Here is a 24,372-nt window from a genome sequence, read left to right as displayed (position 1 = left end):
GATCTCTAAGTCGTTTGTAACACCATTCGGAGATGATGCTCGTGCTCCTCTTCTGACTGAGAGTACACAAGAATGTCATCGATAAACACTATAACGCAGTTATCGAGGAAATCCTTGAATACCCTATTCATGAGATCCATAAAGGCCGCAGGGAGCATTAGTCAATCCGAATGACATTACCGAAACTCATAGTGCCCATATCTCGGTTCTAAAGCGGTCTTCGGTATGTCCTCCTCCCGAATTACCGAGTTGATGATAACCGGTACCGTAAATCAATTTTCGAAAACACCGTCTTTCCTTGAAGCTGATCGAACAGATCATCGATCCTAGGCAACGGGTACTTGTTCTTAATCGTCAGCTTGTTTAGTTCCCGATAATCAATACACATTCTGAGGGAACCATCTTTCTTCTTTACAAAAGAACCGGAGCTCCCCGGGGCGATACACCGGGTCGAATAAACCCAATATCAAGCATCCCCGGAAGTTGTAACTTAAGCTCCTTGAGTTCCGCTGGAGCCATTCTATATGGAGCTTTAGAAACAGGTTCGACTCCAGGTGCCAGATCAATTACGAAATCAATCTCTCGCTGTGGCGGCAATCCCGGCAATTCCTCGGGAAACACATCAAGAAAATCTTTCACCACCCGGACTATCTCAGGCCCAAATGTTTCAGGTCTGCTGGAGTCAAATACTACCGCTAGAAATCCTATACAACCATTGCATAGTAAATCCCTAGCTCTCAACACGAAATAGCGGGATCCGAGACCCCCGAATCGATCCAACATAAACAAATGGATCTTCACCTTCCGCTGAAAAATCACCATTTTACGTCTACAATCTATACTGGCCGAATACTTGGATAAAAAATCCATTCCCAGTATAATATCAAACTCAGTTAATTTCAATTCTATAAGGTCAGTACTCAATTCCCTATCTTCGATCCTAATCGGCATAGACCTAATGCGCCTATTAGAGATAACCAATTCCCCGCTAGGCATTAGGGTTCCAAACCCTCTTTCTAAAATGTCACAAGGTCTACCCAAAAGATCAATCACCCTTGTAGCCACATATGAACGTGTAGCTCCCGAGTCAAATAATACTGTAAATAACAAGTTGTTGACGGGAAGCTGACCTGTCACAACAGAAGGACTGGCTGCAGCATCAGCTTGGGTGATGGCAAACACACGAGCAGGAACCGGTTTCACCTCAACTTTTGGCTCCTCTTTCTTTGCCTGGGGGCAATCTTTCTTGAAATGCCCCACCATGCCACATAGAAAGCATGTCTTAGGTTACACTCTCCCGGATGATGTTTCTTGCACCTTGGACACTCAGGATAAGAATAACCCTGTCGTCCTCCTCTACCTTGGTTCCCACGGAACCGCTTGCTTTGCCCCGAGCCACCAGAAGCTGGAACAACCTTTCTTTTCTGCTCAATGGTGGAGTCACCACCATCCCTACCATAAACAGGAGTAGGAACAGTGGGGGTTCCACCAACACTCGGAGTCACCCGGGGCTCCTGAAGAAATTTTACTGCACCTTCGGCTCTCAAAGCCTTCTCAACCATATCAGCATACGTGGTTGCTTCGGTAGTGGTAATAACCAGATCATGCCGGATCTTTGCACTCAAACCCGCTAAATATTTTTCTTTCTTACTAAAGTCCGTGGGCACAATTCCTGCCAATTTAGCCAACCGATCAAATTTCGTTGTATACTCGGATCGACATACCCTCGGTCGAACTAGATCAGTGAACTCTTTCCGCTTTGCACTGCGGACCGCTTCATTGTAATACTTGGAGTTAAATAACTCCCTGAATTCTTCCCAAGTCATCAGCGTGACGTCCCGTGTGAGGGTTATCAATTCCCACCACACAAGGGCATCTTCCTGAAACTGGAAAGTGGCGCAGGTCACCCGATCATTTCCAACCACTCCCATAAAGTTGAGAATACGCTCAATCATCGAAAGCCATTGCTCGGCCTTCATCACATCAGGGCCTCCCAGAAACACTGGAGGTGCCTGTTTTCGAAATCTTTCGTACAACGGTTCCATACGGTTGCCAACAACGGGTTGTTACCGCCGGCACCGCCGGAACCGCAACGGCCGAACTTCTTGAGGAGGCACGGCGGGAGGACCCCCCGCCTCGGCCTACGAATCTCTTCGTCTTGCTGACGAATTCTCTCTTGCATTTCAGCAAATCTTTGCTCCCAATCAGGAGGAGCTTGAGGTGGATTTACAGGGCGACCACCCTGAGCTCTACCACGGCCACGGCCGCGACCACGGGATTTTGAGGATTCCCCGACCGCCTCCGCCTCAACCATGCCACCCTGGCTTCTTGTATTTCGCGGGGCGTCCATTTAATAGGACTTAGCCTGCGAATCCATAAGGTAGGCAGGTTAGACGGCGATCAAAATTAACACCGCTCTTAATAGCAAAAGGCAACGCACTTTCTTTTCTTTTTAAAGAAATATATTTAATTTAAATCTAATATGCTTCCTAACATGCTTTTACATCACACTTATTTAAAATACTAAACAAGTACGGGCTTGCGAGCCGTGAACCGAGCTTTCTCTGATGAAGATTGTACATGTCATAGCAAGCTTCGGTAGACAAACCTGGCGGCTCTGATACCAAAATTGTAACGCCCTAATGCTAAGGCACGCTACAGTGCTTTTTCAATTATTGTGCAAACTTTGCTATTCAAAGTAATTTCTCGAAAAACGTGTCAAATTAAAATTTTTGCCTTAAACATTAAACTTTATAAAATAATATAATATTTACAAATCCCGGGATCCCGATTTCAAACTTTTGAAAATTTCTTGTTTAAACTTTACATTCAAAATATACAAGTTCGGTCGCACGGCCGACTTTCAAAATACAACACCCAGATGTCCCGAGACCGAACACTCCAGGTCGCGCTGCTTGACATGTACAATCTCACCCGAGCTCAGGTTCACTCCTGTTCAGCTTTCGCCTTTCCTTTACCTACACATAGAAGCGAAAACCGTGAGTCGACGGACTCGCAAGAAATGCATATAACATACCATATAATTTCAGACCCGTAAATAGGCGCCCATACACCTATTTACGAGCTTAACGTATGAGCATGAACGTTCAATACCGTGGTACGACCACTATACCACATACACAACGTACCTAGCTGTACGAGTGTTGGTAGGGTTTACCTCGATCAGTGAGTAACACTGAGTAATGTACCACACACCTTAGCATTTTTCTATGCTTGTGTTGGTATCACCGTATCGTACTCAAATCAACAACAATCACTGTACCAATACATTCTATAACTTAATTATACAAGTGTTGGTAGTGTTTAACATAACTCAAGCATGCATATATAAACACATATACACACATTCAGATAATCACATCATACATTATACACAATTCTTACCGTTTTCCGAATTCAAGTGTCTTTGGCCGACCTGAACGGAATTCACGTGCTAGATGGATGCCCTAATCACAATAACGGTAACACGGATGAGTTGACTCGCCAAATCACTTTTCGGGACTTAAAACTCGAAACTAAAAGTTTCCTATCAATAAACCTCATGGCAATACCCTATATAACCCAAAATTGGCTAAAACTAGGGTTACGGAAAACCCCCAACGGGCGACGGATCCAACGGTATCCGATTCGGGTCACCAACCTGGTCGAGGTTGGTATAGACCACCCAGAACCGGAATTCCGGTTCATCTGCAGAAACCCAAAAATTTATCCCCCTTGATTCAAATCAAGCCCAATCTTTACCAAACTCTCCAGTATACCTATACAATGCATACACAATGATTTCCAGGCAGTAATTCACAGAACAAACCATCACAACCCAAGTTGCCATTAATGAACAAAGCTTGAACTTTAAACCTAAATTTGCATAAAAACTATCTACAGCCATTAAAACCAGTAGCTAGGACTTAGAATCAACTCATCTAAACCCTAAAATTCGAACCTTAAACTTACCTAAACCTAACAGCCACCATATCACAAATTCATTAATTCAAACTATCATAAACTTGAAAATTCACATACACAATGATTCTAGGGTTTACCTTGCTTTGATTCCTCTTGAATCCTTAGCTGAAAACACAACTTAAGCTCCCAAAATTCCTTGCCCCTTGCTGCCTTCGAAGAGAGAAAGAGAGAAGAGAGAGCTTCTCTTGATTTTCTTTGATTTTTTCCTTATTTTCCAAATGAAAAATGAGTTAATTAGTTAACTCTTCCAAATTAGATGCTAGGTGTCAACTATATGGGCAGCCACCACACTAACCTTAACCAAAAGACTAAAATGCCCCTAGACTTAAAACTAGGGTATTTCTAAAGCTAGGGGTAAAATGGTCAAAATCCATAACCCCGCTCAATCCCGGTAATTTATTTTCTCTAAAATATTCCCCACTATAAAATAGGGTTCTAAAATTACCCATGTGATTAATCTAGCCATCCATCGCATTTTCCGTTGTCGCCGAATAAAAATTACAAAAATAACATATTACACATATAAGCTAGGTAATACCCCTAGAGTTTAATAAAATCTCCGAAATTGAGAAATTATAACTCTAATATTTATTTCTAAATATTGGGGTCCACATTAAAATTTAATTCACAAATAATAATAAAATAATAAAAATTAGTGCTAATTGCCTTTACTAATTCATAAACTAGAGCGGTCATTACAACTCACATAAATTATATTTCTACAAAAATATAGATTTATATGTTTCAAATACATTTAAATATTAAGTAGAGAAATAGTGCATTTTGCATATTAAGATAGTGAGATCAAATATAAAATGGAGAATACTACATTAAAATTCGTGAGTATGGATAAACTCTCAGTCCATTTGCAAAGTTCCTTTAAAAGCATGGGTTCATTGTTGGAATTTATTTTACCAGGATCTTAGATCTACTCACAAGTATGTTTATTAACACACTATATATGAACTTTCTAAAACGATGAAATAAACACATATAAAGTTTAGGAAACCTTACATTGGGTGCAGCGGAATTAAATGACTCCTTCCGTTCAGATATCTAGCCCTTGATTCCTTTTGGTAGCAGAGCATTATCAATATCTGAACCTGGATCTCTTTCTCTGAATCTTTGATGCTGAAACTCCTTCTTGCTGAAAGTCTTTCTTCACGATCTTCCTCACTATGATTGAGGTATCACTTGTTGTGTGTGGGCACTACTCATACACTAAGAATTTCGAAATTCAAGAGGGAAGAGAAAGAAGAAGTGGCAGCTAAAGATAGGGAGAGAGAAAGGCTCAGGTTTTTCTCTGAAGGAAAAATAGAAAATTTAAGTGTAATTTTCCTGAAGCCTTCACTATCTATTTATAGCATTCCACTAGGGTTAGGTTTGAATTATTTGGCATTAAAATAATGAAAATATCAGTTTAAATTTCCTACAAAAGTGGCTGGCCCTATACTAGTGGATTTGGGCCTCACTTTTTGCAATTTTGCAGTTTTACCTTTTCTGTATCTGATTTTCTCAAAAACGCCAATTTTCTAATTCAACCATTTAAATGCCAATTCTAACTATTTAATAACTATGAATAATTATTAAATAATATTGTCATTTATCATATTTATTAATTGAACCATAGAAAGTATCATAATTAACAAATATGCCCCTAAAACTCTTTCTTTACAATTTCGCCCTTACTTAGTGAAAAATTCACAAATAGACATAGTCTAGTTTGAGAATTACAATTGATTAATCAAAACCAATTACATGAGTCTTACAAGCAATATTATCTCAACTAGTGGGGGGACCATGGGTCTATATAACCGAGCTTCCAATAAGTAGATCAAGAATTTAGCACTAAAATTCACTAACTTATTAATTCTTCGTTGAATCCACGCATAGAACTTAGAATTGCACTCTCAGTATATAGAATGCTCTATATGTTCCACCACATAGACACATCATTAGTTATCCATTGTTATAATCCTAATGTGATCAATTATCCTCTATATGAATGATCTACACAGTAAAGGGATTAAATTACCGTAACACCCTACTATGTATTTTATCCTTAAAACACTTGACCCCGTATAAATGATATTTCAGCTTATGTGAAATGAGATCTCCACCATTTATTTTCGTTTGGTCAAGCTCGAAGGAGATCATCCTTTGCTTACTATTCGCCAGATAGAAGCTATAGATTCTATGTTTATGCTAGCGCTCCCACTCAATTGCACTACCGTGTTCCCAAAAAGTACGTATCACCCTGACCTAAAAGTAGGCTTAACTAACAATTCAAGGAACACGAATAGCCTTTCAAGATTGAGCCTAATCATAACAGGATTAAGATCATTTGATCTAGGATCAACTAGGCGATATTGACTTGAATAGATTTTACGGTAAGTTTAATTAAATCTAAGTCAAAGTTCAATATCGGTCCCTTCCGATGCATACTCCATGCATCCAACCTGAGCTTTACTTTAACCAATGTTCTGGAAAGAACATAGTATTTCTCCAAATACAAGTAAACTCTTATTGTAGATTATCATATCAGTAAAACCCTGTGTCTGATAAATCTAGGAAACTTTATTCACATAGTCATGCTTACTTTCCAATGTGTTGACGACACAATAAACAAGATCAAGTATGTGAAAAGGGTTTCAGATGAATCTATACATTATGTACATATAATCATGAAATAAATCATGTAAACCATGCAACATTAAATGTTATTTCTGATCTATATTAATAAGTAAATTTGATTATATTGAAATGAGTTTTATTTAGGGCATAAAACCCAACAAACTCTCACTTGCACTAATATAAAACAAAAAGTGTGTTTCAAATATCTCAACACCTTGATATACAAATCAAGTGTAGTAGTAGTAAACTCCTCGTAATACAATTTTCGAAAATGCATGTTAAAATAAAAAATTAATCCTGGAAAAATTATTCTAATTTAATGTTGGCCCAAAATTAATTAATAAAATTAATTTACAACAAAAAATATAATTTTCCTATTTAATTAAATATATAAGAAAAATTTCAAATATTTAAGTATGATGATGAAAATCAACTTAAATATTAATTTTCTATTTAATTAAATACACTAGAAAAATACTTCAAGCAAAAATATCATCTATCTAGATTTTCCTTTGACTAATTAATTCAATTTCTAATAATATACTTTAATTCAATTTATTTTAAATTAATCAATAAATGAAAAAATCATTGATTTAAGTTGATCCAAGAATTAATTAAAATAAATAATTAATTTACAACTTAATCTATTTTTCAAGATAAAATTCGAAATTCTAGCATTTAAGAAATGCAATTTCGAAAATTGATTAATAAAATAAAGAAAAAATATATTTTGAAAATTATTTAAATTTAGTTGAAAAAATAAAGTTCAACTAAAAATAATTTTCTATTTAATTTAATGTCATGAAAAAGAAATATTTAAGTATGATGATAAAAATCAACTTAGATATTCAATTTTCAAATTAATTAAATGTATTAAATTCAAGAAATAAATAATTAAGTGTAGAGAAGGCTTAATTATTAGTCTCTAGTTTAATACTAGGAAAAATATACTTAAAATAAATTGTACCAAAATTAATTATATAAATAATTAATTTCACAATGTATAATATTTTCCTATTTAATATTAGAATTAATAAGTAGTCTAGAAATAACTATCTAGAAAATATCTTATTTGACTAAGTATCTTTTCCACAAAATTTGAAAAAAATATCTAATTTAAGTTGTATTAGAAAAAATCTAGAACTTAAATATTTTCAAATTTAAATTTAATTAAATATCAAAAATTAAGTTGTAACCACTTAATTCAAAAATATTACATTTTAAGTTAATATTCGAAAAGATATTAACTTAAAAAATATCTAAAGAATCTTAATAACCAATGCCTAAAATTCCTCAACTTAATTTTGAAATTTGAAATTCAAAAGATATTCAGATTTAAGTTGGTTAGTTGTAGATAACTAAATATCAACTTAAATAAGAATATTTAATGAAAAATTTAAATTAAGTTCCAGAAAGAATCTAGATGGTTATAATTCTATATTTAATTAAATACAAGAAAATACATATAGTTTAGCTTAAAATAAAGAATTCTTTAAACTATAATTTTCTTAAATTAATTTCAAAATAAATGAAATTAATTATGTTGCTAATCAATTTTATTAGGTTAAACTAGTTTAATTAACCTAGTACAGTTATTCAAATCAAGCAAATGGGCCTTCACAATTGGGGTAGTTCATGTGAGGGGGTGCTGGGTTCAGTATGTCGTACCCACTACTATGGCTCCCAACTCTCACACAAGGCCCAAAAGAGAGGAATTTAACCTTAATAAGAATAACTGTTATTAATTGAATAAGCCCAATAACTAAATGGGCCTAAATAAATTCTATCAAGAACTATGATAATTTATTTTAGCAACAACAACCTATATGTATCTATAATTAAATTAAACACATAGGCTCACACAGGCACACTTTGGATGGGTCCTACCATGTGTTAGAGATATTATTACAATGGAAGAAAATCAAAATTTATTACAACTCTTATTGTAAAATAATACAAGGACTAAAATAAGAGATTGATTAAATATATGTTACAACAACATAATATACAACATATATACACTATATATATTATATAAGAAATATAGAAGAAGATAAGAACACATGCAATATAAAATATGTATATATAATAAGAGAATAATATATATATAAACACTCACTCACAACCTTGAGTGTAGATTAGTGGGGATCACCATGACTTGAACAAGGTATTACACCTTTGTCCAAAAGCTTATTTCCCCCTATCTCTAAGCACTAAGGGAACTCTCTAGGAAATAGCTTTGGGAATTATCAAGTCTTAGGGTTTTCTAGCAATGTGCTTTTTTTGATAGAAAACTTCATCTCTCAATGAGCACATTAGACTCCTTTATATAGTGTTTAGGTGATCACTCTTAGGATTCAAACACACCATCTCATTTCTCTCATAAAATGAGCATTAATATAGTTTGTAACAACTATATTTCAAACCATTTGAATCCTATCATCAAATTGTGTAACATCTCTTTTATTACACAATATTATGATCAACCAAAAGAAGTTACAAAAGCAATTAACTTTGTAACTCTTCTCCATGTTATAAAGTGTAGGTTACAATTTTAGGTTAAATAAATTATATGTTAAACAATTTATTTACCAAACACCTAATACATATTATTCACATAATAATATATATTACTACATTTTAATCTACACTTATTATAATTATAAAATAATATAACAATCCCCCACTAGATTAAAATGTGTAACGCACTTGTAACATTTATTTAATCAATCAAAATATTATATCAAAATATAACATTCCCCCACTTTGATTAAATAAATACACACTTTCAAAGAAGTCTTGCTTAGGTGCTGCAACGCCCTAATGCTAAGGCACGCTACAGTGCTTTTTCAAATAATGTGCAAACTTTGCTAATCAAAGTGATTTCTCGAAAAGCGTGTCAAATTAAAATTTTTGCTTTAAACATTAAACTTTGTAATTTAATAAAATATTTACAAGTGCCGGGATCCCGATTTTTAAAACCTTACAAACTTTACTTTTTAAACATACATTCCAAAATATACAGATTTACAGGTCGCACAGCGACATTCAAAATACAACTCCCAGATGTCCCGAGACCGAACACTCCAGGTCGCGCTGCTTGACATGTACAATCTCACCCGAGCTCAGGTTCACTCCTGTTCAGCTTTCGCCTTTCCTTTACCTACACATGGAAGCAGAAACTGTGAGTCGACAGACTCAGTAAGAAATGCATATAACATACCATATAATTTCCGACCTGTAAATAGGCGCCCATACACCTATTTACAGAGCTTAACAGATGAGCATGAACGTTCAATACCAGGGTACAACCACTATACCACATACACAACGTACCTCGCCGTACGAGTGTTGGTAGGGTTTATCCCGTTCACTGAGTATCACTGAGTGATGTACCACACACCTTAGCATTTTCTATGCTTGTGTTGGTATCACTGTATCGTACTCAAGTTAACAACAATCATTGTACCAATACACGCTCACAAGTATTGGTAGTGCTTAACATATTTCAAGCATGCATATATAAACACATATACATACATTCAGATAATCACATCATACATTATACACAGTTCTTACCTGTTTTCCGAATTCAAGTGTCTTTGGCCAGGCACGAACGGAATTCACGTGCTAGATGGATGCCCTAATCACAATAACGGTAACACAGATGAGTGACTCGCCAAATCACTTTCCGGGACTTAAAACCCGAAACTAAATGTTCTCCTATCAATAAACCTCATGGCAATACCCTATATTACCCAAAATTAGCCAAAACTAGGGTTCTGGAAAAATTCCCAACAGGCAGACCGGATCCAACCGGTATCCCGGTTCTGGGTCACCAACCGGTCGACCGGTTGGTACAGACCACCCAGAACCGGAATTCCGGTTCATCTGCAGAAACCCAAAAAAATTCTCCCCCTTGATTCAAATCAAGTCCAATCTTTACCAAACTCTCCAGAGCTCCTAAACAAGGCATACACAATAAAACCCAGCCAGTATTTCACAGAAAAACTCAGTAAATAACAACTTGCCATTAAAGCTTAAAGCTTGAACTCAAAGCTTAGAATTGCTCAAAACCAATAACCAATCTTTAAACCAGCTACCATGAACTAGAATTAAGCTAAACAAACCCTAAAATTCGAACTAAGCAAACCTTAAACCCTAACAGCCCCTATTACCCAATATCACTTCAAAAACCAACTTACAACTTCAAGAACTTGAAAGAGAAAGGAGCTAGGGTTACCTTAGATAATTTCCCTTGAATCCTTGGATGGAAATACAGAAATTGTGAAGAAAATTCTGGGTTTTTCCTTCTGGTTGAGATAGCCGAACCCCAAGAGAGAGAAAGGAGAAAAAATGGTTCTTGATTTCTAATTTTTCTTTTTTCTTTTCTTTTCTTTTTGACTTTCCTAAATTGGAAAAAGGATTTGATTAAATCCCTTGCTGCCCAAAAATGACTAGGTGTCATCCTCACAATCAGCCACCTAATCCCCCCTTAAAAGACTAAAATGCCCTTTAAATCAAACTTAGGGTAATTTTGAAACTAGGGGTAAAATGGTCAAATTCCATAACCCCGCTCAATCCCGATAATTTATTTCTTCTAAAATATTCCTCACTAGGAAATAGGGTTCTAAACTTACCCATGTGATCAATCTAGCCATCCATCGCATTTTCCGTTGTCGCCGAGCAAAAATTACAAAATTAACATATTTCACATATAAACTAAATAATACCCCTAGAGTTTAATAAAATCTCCGGAATTGAGAAATTATAACTCAAATATTTATTTCTAAATATTGGGATCCACAAATAAATTAATTCACAAATAATAATAAAATAATAAAAATTAGTGCTAATTGCCTTTTCTAATCCACAATACTAGAGCGGTCATTACAGGTGCATTAGGTAAAATGTCTTTCGACTTGAATTTTACCTTAGTGTAGTTACCACAAAGTTTGATGAAATTTTGGTTGCCGTAGCATTGAACCACTATTTCTTTAGTACAAACCGGTGATAACACACACACCCTCGCTAATGCTCACTTGAGACCGCTTGTCTCGCTCTTGCACCGTTAATGGCCATGTGCAAAATTCCAATTCATAGACTCTCTAGAGAATACTCCCAATTCTCATAAGAGGCGGCACCACCTCTAGTCCATATAGGTGGAGTTTTAGTGTCTCACCACTCGTTAGACACTTCTTAAGCTTAAGTGAGTTTTCTTAAGCTTAAGCTCCATTAAAAAACCTTTTGGTTTTAACCCTCAATTTTACAACATGTACTCATCCATAGATGGGACATTTGAGTACCACATTCACTCTATTGACTTGTTATTACCTATTGAACTTAAGACTAGATTTTTACTAGTGTTAAGATAGGTTACCATCAATGAGCAAAACGCTAAGGGAGTTTAGGTCCCATCCCTCGAAAATTCATGCTTTAATCTTGTACGGAGATTAAGCGATTTGTTATAACTTCTCACTATTGATTCCATGTGAATCATGCATGCCAAAATATAGTGTTCACTTTGTGACCACTTTTCTCCTTAAGTACTTAAGCTTTGAAAATTCAATCATAAAAGATTAATTTCCACACAACTCAAATTCTCAATAATTTTGATACCAAACATATCAAAAATACACCAATTTAGACACCAAACATGTTTAAATTCTCATATTTTATTTTTAGACACCAAGTATGTCTAAACTTTCTCATATTAGAGTATACACCCCCACACTTTCACATTTCATTATCAAGACAATATCTTGATTTTAAAATATAGAAGACCACTTTGTCTCTATAACTCTTTTAATTAATTTCCTTCTTGAAATTATTTTCACTAAATTTTGACACCAAAATATGTCAAAATTTTACATATGCACATAGCCAAAATATACTCCACTTTGATTAAATTCTAAATCAAATAAATTAATCAATAATGTCTCAACACATTTTGATTAAATTTGTGGCTCACCCCCACATTTTTACCATAAAGTGTATATAAAATATCACTTTTGTGTATTTTCCTCTTCAAATGACTCTTTAAGGCTACTTTAAAAATACTATTTGACATTTTTAGTTTTCTCAACAAAATTAAAATATCAAACTCACATTACTACTCATAAAATAATGTGATTATTTTTACTCATAATTTTAAGGTTATCTCCTTATTGAGATTAGCCCAAAATTATACAAAAGTTAACAAAATTCTCATCAATTTTGTTCACAACTTTGATCATTTAAGATTCAAAATTGCTTCTCCAATTTTGTTATCTTTTCACTATTTTTGAATCCACAATGATTCATTTACTTTGAGTCTAAAATTGTTCTTTCAATTTATGACTCATTTCACAAGTTTGGATCCACTATGATCTTAATTGTTCTTGCTTATGATCACAATGTAAGTCCAATAAAAGTGTAACTCTTATAGTCCACTTTTTCTTATCTCATAATATGAGATGATTATCTCTTATAATCCAATAAAAGATGTAACTTCTCAAAATCCATCTTTTATTATCTCATAAAGTGAGATGTTCACCACCAAATTGAATAAGAATTCAAATCTATTCTTTATTCACAAAATAGATGATAATAATTTTCACATCAATAGTAATAAACACTATTATATTACTATCAACATTATTATCATACTATATAACTCATACATTAATATAATATGTATGTTACTAATCAACATCTTATATGTAACATACACATAATATCAATATTAAATTCACAATATATATGTTACATATCTCATACATATATATAACATATATACTATAATATACATATATATCATATGCACATAATATATACATTAATTACACAACTATATATGTTACATACCTCATACATATATAACATATATACACACTAGTATACATGATATATATTATATACACATATCTCATATAAATACATAGAAAATAAGTATTTCTACATATTTAATTTCACAATATATATATATTATGTCATATCTCATCATATATGTAATACACATAACTCATATACATGTTATATATTATATATCTCATATATATACACATACAAACATATAATAAATTCAAATATCATATTATATATCACTATATATTATATGATATAAACTCATAATCACATATATGTCACATATATATAACTCATATATATATATATTATATATTACTATCATATAAAATAGTAAATCACATAATATACACCACCATGCTCACCCATGAATGGTTTTCACATAAAATCTCTTATCCTTGTATTTTCAAAATCTTGATTTATCTCCTCTTCCATTGAAAAGGGATAAGCTTTTGATTGTTAGAGATATTATTACAATGGAAGAAAATCAAAATTTATTACAACTCTTATTGTAAAATAATACAAGGACTAAAATAAGAGATTGATTAAATATATGTTACAACAACATAATATACAACATATATACACTATATATATTATATAAGAAATATAGAAGAAGATAAGAACACATGCAATATAAAATATGTATATATAATAAGAGAATAATATATATATAAACACTCACTCACAACCTTGAGTGTAGATTAGTGGGGATCACCATGACTTGAACAAGGTATTACACCTTTGTCCAAAAGCTTATTTCCCCCTATCTCTAAGCACTAAGGGAACTCTCTAGGAAATAGCTTTGGGAATTATCAAGTCTTAGGGTTTTCTAGCAATGTGCTTTTTTTGATAGAAAACTTCATCTCTCAATGAGCACATTAGACTCCTTTATATAGTGTTTAGGTGATCACTCTTAAGATTCAAACACACCATCTCATTTCTCTCATAAAATGAGCATTAATATAGTTTGTAACAACTATATTTCAAACCATTTGAATCCTATCATCAAATTGTGTAACATCTCTTTTATTACACAATATTATGGTCAACCAAAAGAAGTTACAAAAGCAATTAACTTTGTAACTCTTCTCCATGTTATAAAGTGTAGGTTACAATTTTAGGTTAAATAAATTATATGTTACACAATTTATTTACCAAACACCTAATACATATTATTCACATAATAATATATATTACTACATTTTAATCTACACTTATTATAATTATAAAATAATATAACAATCCCCCACTAGATTAAAATGTGTAACTCTCATAGTCCACTTTTTCTTATCTCATAATATGAGATGATTATCTCTTATAATCCAATAAAAGATGTAACTTCTCAAAATCCATCTTTTATTATCTCATAAAGTGAGATGTTCACCACCAAATTGAATAAGAATTCAAATCTATTCTTTATTCACAAAATAGATGATAATAATTTTCACATCAATAGTAATAAACACTATTATATTACTATCAACATTATTATCATACTATATAACTCATACATTAATATAATATGTATGTTACTAATCAACATCTTATATGTAACATACACATAATATCAATATTAAATTCACAATATATATGTTACATATCTCATACATATATATAACATATATACTATAATATACATATATATCATATGCACATAATATATACATTAATTACACAACTATATATGTTACATACCTCATACATATATAACATATATACACACTAGTATACATGATATATATTATATACACATATCTCATATAAATACATAGAAAATAAGTATTTCTACATATTTAATTTCACAATATATATATATTATGTCATATCTCATCATATATGTAATACACATAACTCATATACATGTTATATATTATATATCTCATATATATACACATACAAACATATAATAAATTCAAATATCATATTATATATCACTATATATTATATGATATAAACTCATAATCACATATATGTCACATATATATAACTCATATATATATATTATATATTACTATCATATAAAATAGTAAATCACATAATATACACCACCATGCTCACCCATGAATGGTTTTCACATAAAATCTCTTATCCTTGTATTTTCAAAATCTTGATTTATCTCCTCTTCCATTGAAAAGGGATAAGCTTTTGATTGTTAGAGATATTATTACAATGGAAGAAAATCAAAATTTATTACAACTCTTATTGTAAAATAATACAAGGACTAAAATAAGAGATTGATTAAATATATGTTACAACAACATAATATACAACATATATATACTATATATATTATATAAGAAATATAGAAGAAGATAAGAACACATGCAATATAAAATATGTATATATAATAAGAGAATAATATATATATAAACACTCACTCACAACCTTGAGTGTAGATTAGTGGGGATCACCATGACTTGAACAATGTATTACACCTTTGTCCAAAAGCTTATTTCCCCCTATCTCTAAGCACTAAGGGAACTCTCTAGGAAATAGCTTTGGGAATTATCAAGTCTTAGGGTTTTCTAGCAATGTGCTTTTTTTGATAGAAAACTTCATCTCTCAATGAGCACATTAGACTCCTTTATATAGTGTTTAGGTGATCACTCTTAGGATTCAAACACACCATCTCATTTCTCTCATAAAATGAGCATTAATATAGTTTGTAACAACTATATTTCAAACCATTTGAATCCTATCATCAAATTGTGTAACATCTCTTTTATTACACAATATTATGATCAACCAAAAGAAGTTACAAAAGCAATTAACTTTGTAACTCTTCTCCATGTTATAAAGTGTAGGTTACAATTTTAGGTTAAATAAATTATATGTTACACAATTTATTTACCAAACACCTAATACATATTATTCACATAATAATATATATTACTACATTTTAATCTACACTTATTATAATTATAAAATAATATAACACCATGTTGCTAGGTCATACACAGATGAAAGAAGATTGTAAATATACCTGTTACAAATTATTATCTTGACCAAGGGAGCCATCAGATCATTAGATCTGGCAAAAAGTAACCATGGCTATTTGCAATCAAGTAATAATAGGTTTTGAAAACTTACAAACAAGTTAAAACACATACTCCTGCAACAAGGTTAGTTGGATAGTTGGATGTAGGATTTATTTAATTTTAAATTAAATATTTAATTTCGAAAATAATTAATTAATTAAAAAAAATAATTTTTCGAAAATTTAAAAAAAATTTGAATCATTCAAAATTTTAAAAAAAAATTAAATTTAAAATTAAACCTACAATTTTGAAAAATTAGGTTTCAACCAACCTAAATATCATTTCAAAATTTGCTAACTACTTTTAAAATTTAAATGTTATTTCTTAAATAAAAATTAGAAAAGATAAGTTAAATATCTTTTTCAGATTTTAAATTTAATTTAAATAAATAAAATAACAAAATTTAAAAGTTAGCAAAATATCTTACATCTATTTAAAATTACATGATTATAATTATCTTATTTTAAATTTAAATAAGGTCAAAATATCTAAAAAATATTTAATTTAAAAAATATATATAAAATCTGACCTTAAATTTAAAATTAAGATAAGATATAATCAAATTTAAAAATAAGATAGATTTTTAAGCAAGAAGATAGATACTAATTCTATTCAAATTCAAATTACACTAATATCTTGAATTAAATTGAAAAATATTAAATTAATTCAAAAAGATAATTAGAATTGAATTAGGAATAGTAATAGTATAAATACAAAATTATGCCAAAAATCGGAAGTTAATTCCATGAAAAAGCATGAAAAATCGAAGAAAAACAAAAAAAAAAATTGTGAACTGTACGGACACTTTCGCGATCGCAGGAAAATTTCAGCACAGCCCCGATTTTTTCAAATCTTCAAAAATTCATAACTAATTCAAATAAAATCGAAATTGAGTTCTGTAAAAGGCTAACTTGCTTAATTTTTCCCATACTATCCAATAAAAATAATTCCAGAAACAAAATCGCAATTATGTTTTACGAAAATTTACAAACATCAATCAATCATCAAATAACACTCAATACAACATGATACCATCCAAAAACATACAAACAATCGTTTTAAAGTCCAAATTTCTTGCAAGTAAATCAATTACCATGGCTGTGATACCAGTTGTTGGAATTTATTTTACCAGGATCTTAGATCTACTCACAAGTATGTTTATTAACACCCTATACATGAACTTTCTAAAACGATGAAATAAACACATATAAAGTTTAGGAAACCTTACATTGGGTGCAGCGGAATTAAATGACTCCTTCCGTTCAGATATCTAGCCCTTGATTCCTTTCTGTAGCAGAGCATTATCAATATCTGAACCTGGATCTCTTTCTCTGAATCTTTGATGCTGAAACTCCTTCTTGCTGAAAGTCTTTCTTCACGATCTTCCTCACTATGATTGAGGTATCACTTGTTGTGTGTGGGCACTACTCATACACTAAGAATTTCGAAATTCAAGAGGGAAGAGAAAGAAGAAGTGGTAGCTAAAGATAGGGAGAGAGAAAGGCTCAGGTTTTTCTCTGAAGGAAAAATAGAAAATTTAAGTGTAATTTTCCTGAAGCCTTCACTATCTATTTATAGCATTCCACTAGGGTTAGGTTTGAATTATTTGGCATTAAAATAATGAAAATATCAGTTTAAATTTCCTACAAAAGTGGCTGGCCCTATACTAGTGGATTTGGGCCTCACTTTTTACAATTTTGCAGTTTTACCTTTTCTGTATCTGATTTTCTCAAAAACGCCAATTTTCTAATTCAACCATTTAAATGTCAATTCTAACTATTTAATAACTATGAATAATTATTAAATAATATTGTCATTTATGTTGGATATTATTTTACCAGGATCTTAGATCTACTCACAAGTATGTTTATTAACACCCTAAATATGAACTTTCTAAAACGATGAAATAAACACATATAAAGTTAAAGAAACCTTACATTGAGTGCAGCAGAATATAATGACTCCTTCCGTTCAGATATCTAGCCCTTGATTCCTTTCTGTAGCAGAGCATTATCAATATCTAAACCTGGATCTCTTTCTCTGAATCTTTTATCTTTGAAACTCCTTTGCTGATGATCTTTCTTCACGATCTTCCTCACTATGATTGAGGTATCACTTGCTGTGTGTGGGCACTACTCATACACTAAGAAATTTCAAAATTTCAAGAGGGAAGAGAAAGAAGAAGTGGCAGCTAAAGATAGGGAGAGAGAAAGGCTCAGGTTTTTCTCTGAAGGAAAAATAGAAAATTTTAGTGTAATTTTCCTGAAGCCTTCACTATCTATTTATAGCATTCCACTAGGGTTAGGTTTGAATTATTTGGCATTAAAATAATAAAAAAATCAGTTTGAATTTCCTACAAAAGTGGCTGGCCCTATATAAGTGGATTTGGGCCTCACTTTTTGCAATTTTGCAGTTTTATCTTTTCTGCATCTGATTTTCTCAAAAACGCCAATTTTCTAATTCAACCATTTAAATGCCAATTCTAACTATTTAATAACTATAAATAATTATTAAATAATATTGTCATTATCATATTTATTAATTGAACCATACAAAGTATCATAATTAACAAATATGCCCCTAAAACTCTTTCTTTACAATTTCGCCCTTACTTAGTGAAAAATTCACAAATAGACATAGTCTAATTTGAGAATTATAATTGATTAATCAAAACCAATTACATGAGTCTTACAAGCAATATTATCTCAACTAGTGCGGGGACCATGGGTCTATATAACCGAGCTTCCAATAAGTAGATCAAGAATTTAGCACTAAAATTCACTAACTTATTAATTCTTCGTTGAATCCACGCATAGAACTTAGAATTGCACTCTCAGTATATAGAATGCTCTATATGTTCCACCATATAGACACATCATTAGTTATCCATTGTTATAATCCTAATGTGATCACTGATCCTCTATATGAATGATCTACACTGTAAAGGGATTAAATTACCGTTACACCCTACAATGTATTTATTCCTTAAAACACTTGACCCCGTATAAATGATATTTCAGCTTATGTGAAATGAGTACTCCACCATTTATGTTTGTTTGGTCAAGCTCGAAGGAGATCATCCTTTGCTTACTATTCGCCAGATAGAAGCTATAGATTCCATGTTTATGCTAGCGCTCCCACTCAATTGCACTACCGTGTTCCCAAAATGTACGTATCACCCTGACCAAAAAGTAGGCTTAACTAACAAATCAAAGAACACGAATAGCCTTTCAAGATTGAGCCTAATCATATCAGGATTAAGATCATTTGATCTAGGATCAACTAGGCGATATTGACTTGAATAGATTTTACGGTAAGTTTAATTAAATCTAAGTCAAAGTTCAATATCGGTCCCTTCCGATGCATACTCCATGCATCCAACCCGAGCTTTACTTTAACCAATGTTCTGGAAAGAACATAGTATTTCTCCAAATACAAGTAAACTCTTGTTGTAGATTATCATATCAGTAAAACCCTGTGTCTGATAAATCTAGGAAACTTTATTCACATAGTCATGTTTACTTTCCAATGTGTTGACGGCACAATAAACAGGATCAAGTATGTGAAAAGGGTTTCAGATGAATTTATACATTATGTACATATAATCATGAAATAAATCATGTGAACCATGCAACATTAAATGTTATTTCTGATCTATATTAATAAGCAAATCTGATTATATTGAAATGAGTTTTATTTAGGGCATAAAACCCAACAAACTCCCACTTGCACTAATATAAAACAAAAAGTGCGTTTCAAATAATCTCAACACCTTGATATGCAAATCAAGTGTAGTAGTAGTAAACTCCTCGTAATAGGATCTGAAAGGTTGAATTAACCACAACCTTTTCTCCACTATTACTCTTCCTTAATCACAAAATCATTGATAATGTGAAATTCCTCTCTATATGTTTACTCTCTTGGGATACTGGATTCTATATCTTTGGCAACTACTTTTGGTTAATCAGGAAATTAACACTAGTAGTTTAAGGCAATTTGGAATGATGCCAAAAATGTATAGAACTTTTCTTAGACTGAATAAGTACCTTTCCTGCAACCTTAACATTCAGTCCCTCTCTGGTAGACCTAGAGACTTCAGATAGGTTTTTACACTTCTCCAAAATCACTATTCCACCCCCAGAGTAATCACCATCTTATCAGAAAGATTTACTAGCACAAAGGCAAATTTCGAAATCTGATATGTTGTAGTCTAAGAGTTTTAAACACACCCTTATAGACTAACATATAGTTCCTCTTCTTTATCTTAAGATTTACTTGATTGTCTTCCAATGTTCTTCTCCTGGATTAATATGATACCTACTCATTACTCCCACTCAACAGGTGTACGGTCTAAGGCATACAAAAGCATATCTAAGACCTCTCACTGTTGATATAAGAAATTCTTTCATGGCTTTATCTTTTCTGGAATAGTTAAGACTTTTCCTTAGATAAATAAAATCTATACCTAAGAAGTTGTGAAGCTTCTATAGATTGCCATTAGAAAGAAAATGCTTCAGCATCTTACTAAAGTAAGTTGCTTGCATTAGAGTAAGTAATTACCAGGTATACCACAAGCCATAGGTTTAGATAAACTCAAACCTATAATACTAGGAACAGGAAGTTTTGTTAAGTCCATTGAATGGACTTATAAAACGAAAATTTCCTTTTATGTCCTTGTAATAGAAAACTTTAGGTTACTCCATGTGAATGGATTAAACCATAGTTCTATTGGCTTTCTTCTTAGTTTCTTATCTTGACAATCCATTACTTGTTTAAACTCACAATGGATTTAACTCACTAGTGTCTCCCAAGTCATAAGAAGGTGAGTTCCTAGAAACTCTCCCACTACGACAAGGCACCGTGAATTATGTCTAAGAAAACTAAATGGTATTGATCTCTTCGGTTGTGACAAGACAACAGAGATACTGGGATCATCATATGTTATATAAGATGATAGAACACTTTTGGAATCAATAATTAAATATCTCCTTTATTTGCTACTTGTTTTTCAGACTTAGTCATTTTCTTAGAAAAGTAGTATTTGTTTGAACAAACACTTTCTTATCTATTGACAATGGGATGGTCCACCCCTAATCACTTAGAATAGCTTACAAACCATGGTTAACAGTTCTAGCTTTTCTTAAGATTTTGATTAGGTCATCCATGAATCTAGTAATGATTTACATTAAGTATACAACCATTACATCATTCTGAAATTGTATTACCATAGAAGGAATTAGGCAACGACTAGTAACTAATCATCAATATGCAACTCGAAATTTCTGGGGAGGTAAGTTTGGATATAATTCAAAAATCAATTTAATGATCTTTGAACTGCATATCTACTAACTATTTCTCCACCCCTATCAGTTCGCAAGATCTTTAACCACTTACCTTAATGGTTTTAACCATTGCTAGAAATTAATGAAATTTTTCAAACATTTCAAATTTCTTTGCTAAAAGGTATAATCTAGAGTTATCGTTTTAAGAATACAACGAAAAACTCATATCCACCCCTGAATGTACATCCATCTGGGAATGAGATGAACTACTTTCAGTGGATATAGGCATATTAACTCTTTGCAGAGATTGATCTTGTCAAATCCACTATGAACAAGATACAAATGCCATAGATTAAAAAATGGTAGTGTCTATGTTGACATAGGTTTAGTTACATCAAAGAGTTCTTAGAATACTGCAAGTGGATCCTGGTCACAGAATACCTAACTCATATTCCATACAGTTTGAATCCATTAATAAAAGATGGATTTTAAACACTTGAGAAAGTGTAACTGTATTGTATTCTGGAATTAGAAATACAAGAAAATTTCTATTTGGATTCTAAAATTAAAGTCAAAGACTTAAATTCAACCAAATATAATGAGTAATTCTTTCTTGGACCAGCACTACTAATACAAACTCTAAGTCAGATTTGCCCATACAAGTAGGAGATTTCTAAGATTGAGGTTTTATATCAATTGGGAATAGAATTTCGGGATTATAATCATATGCGTCATTTAATTTCTTAAGAGAAAATATAATGACATGAAATGATTTATAGACCATTCATCCAATGATATATTATTGAGCTTTTCGAAGTGAATAAGCTAAGAGGAATTAGGATAATTTCGTTTATAAATAAGAATCCAACGATGCTTCGATTAGCGAAAGACAAAGTAATCTTATTTATGTAATCTTCTTGTTTCATATTGTAAAAATACTAGTCTAAGGTGTCATCAATTGATGAACAGTTAGATGTCGCATATACAATACTTATCTTTCGAGATCTTACACTATTATGTATGTCTAATGGTGAAAATCCATTAGGGATTTATCTCATTAGAAAAACAAACATGTTAGACCAACAATGAAGATTCGAAATTAAACTACAACTTAATAACAGAAAATAACATGATTCAATATAAATTCATACACAATTCAGAAATTATAAACATATAGCAAGTAGGAATGACTAGTGAAAATACTAAAACATACAATCCTAAATAATTTCCAAGGTTTTCAACAAACTGATACAGTGTCTCGGTAGGCGAGAGTCAAAGTATCATTCATTGAATAGAGTTGTCAGCTCATCTAAAATAGAAACCATTCTAGCAACCTTTTATTCGATCAAAATAAGAATCCAACGTTGTCCCGGTAGGCGAGAGTCAAGGTTATTCTCATTTTATGAGCTTCCACCATTGTTTCATGTTTCATAAGTTTATCTCTAAGTAGTCACCGTAGGGGAGAGTCTAATAGAGACGAAAACTTACAAAACACTTATCAAATGAAATCTTACGGTGTTAAATGCGTTCAACGAATAACCATCCATAGGGGGACGAAGTCTAGCGTCTCGAGGTTATATTGAAAACATTTAACTTTTGTAAGACCAACAATGGAGATCGAATATCTTAATAATAATCAAGCTCATTATTTAAAGTGAGTTGTATTTTCTTTGATTCTCTTTATTTATTCTATTTATTTTAAATATATATTTATTTAATTAAAATTTCCAATTTAGAATGAAAAATTCTAAATATAAATTTTAATTTAATATTTATAAATTTTACTTAGATGGATATGAAAATAACATGAATTATTTCCATCTTAGTAATAATTTCCAATAAATATTTAGAAAAATATTCAATTTAAGTTGTTACAAAATTAATTTAAATTAATTTACAACTCAAATTTTATTTTCTATAAATATATATATATTGCATTTCGAAAAATTAAAGTATTTAAGAATACAATTTTCGAAAAATGCATGTTAAAATAAAAAATAAATCATGGAAAAATTATTCTAATTTAATGTTGGCCCAGAATTAATTAATAAAATTAATTTACAACAAAAAATATAATTTTCCTATTTAATTAAATATATAAGAAAAATTTCAAATATTTAAGTATGATGATGAAAATCAACTTAAATATTAATTTTCTATTTAATTAAATACACTAGAAAAATACTTCAAGCAAAAATATCATCTATCTAGATTTTCCTTTGACTAATTAATTCAATTTCTAATAATATACTTTAATTCAATTTATTTTAAATTAATCAATAAATGAAAAAATCATTGATTTAAGTTGATCCAAGAATTAATTAAAATAAATAATTAATTTACAACTTAATCTATTTTTCAAGATAAAATTCGAAATTCTAGCATTTAAGAAATGCAATTTCGAAAATTGATTAATAAAATAAAGAAAAAAATATATATTTTGAAAATTATTTAAATTTAGTTGAAAAAATAAATTTCAACTAAAAATAATTTTCTATTTAATTAAATGTCATGAAAAAGAAATATTTAAGTATGATGATAAAAATCAACTTAGATATTTAATTTTCAAATTAATTAAATGTATT

Source organism: Cannabis sativa, chromosome 7 (genome assembly GCF_029168945.1).
Source record: "Cannabis sativa cultivar Pink pepper isolate KNU-18-1 chromosome 7, ASM2916894v1, whole genome shotgun sequence".
NCBI lineage: Eukaryota > Viridiplantae > Streptophyta > Magnoliopsida > Rosales > Cannabaceae > Cannabis > Cannabis sativa.
Note: the sequence above shows the minus strand (reverse complement) of the source record.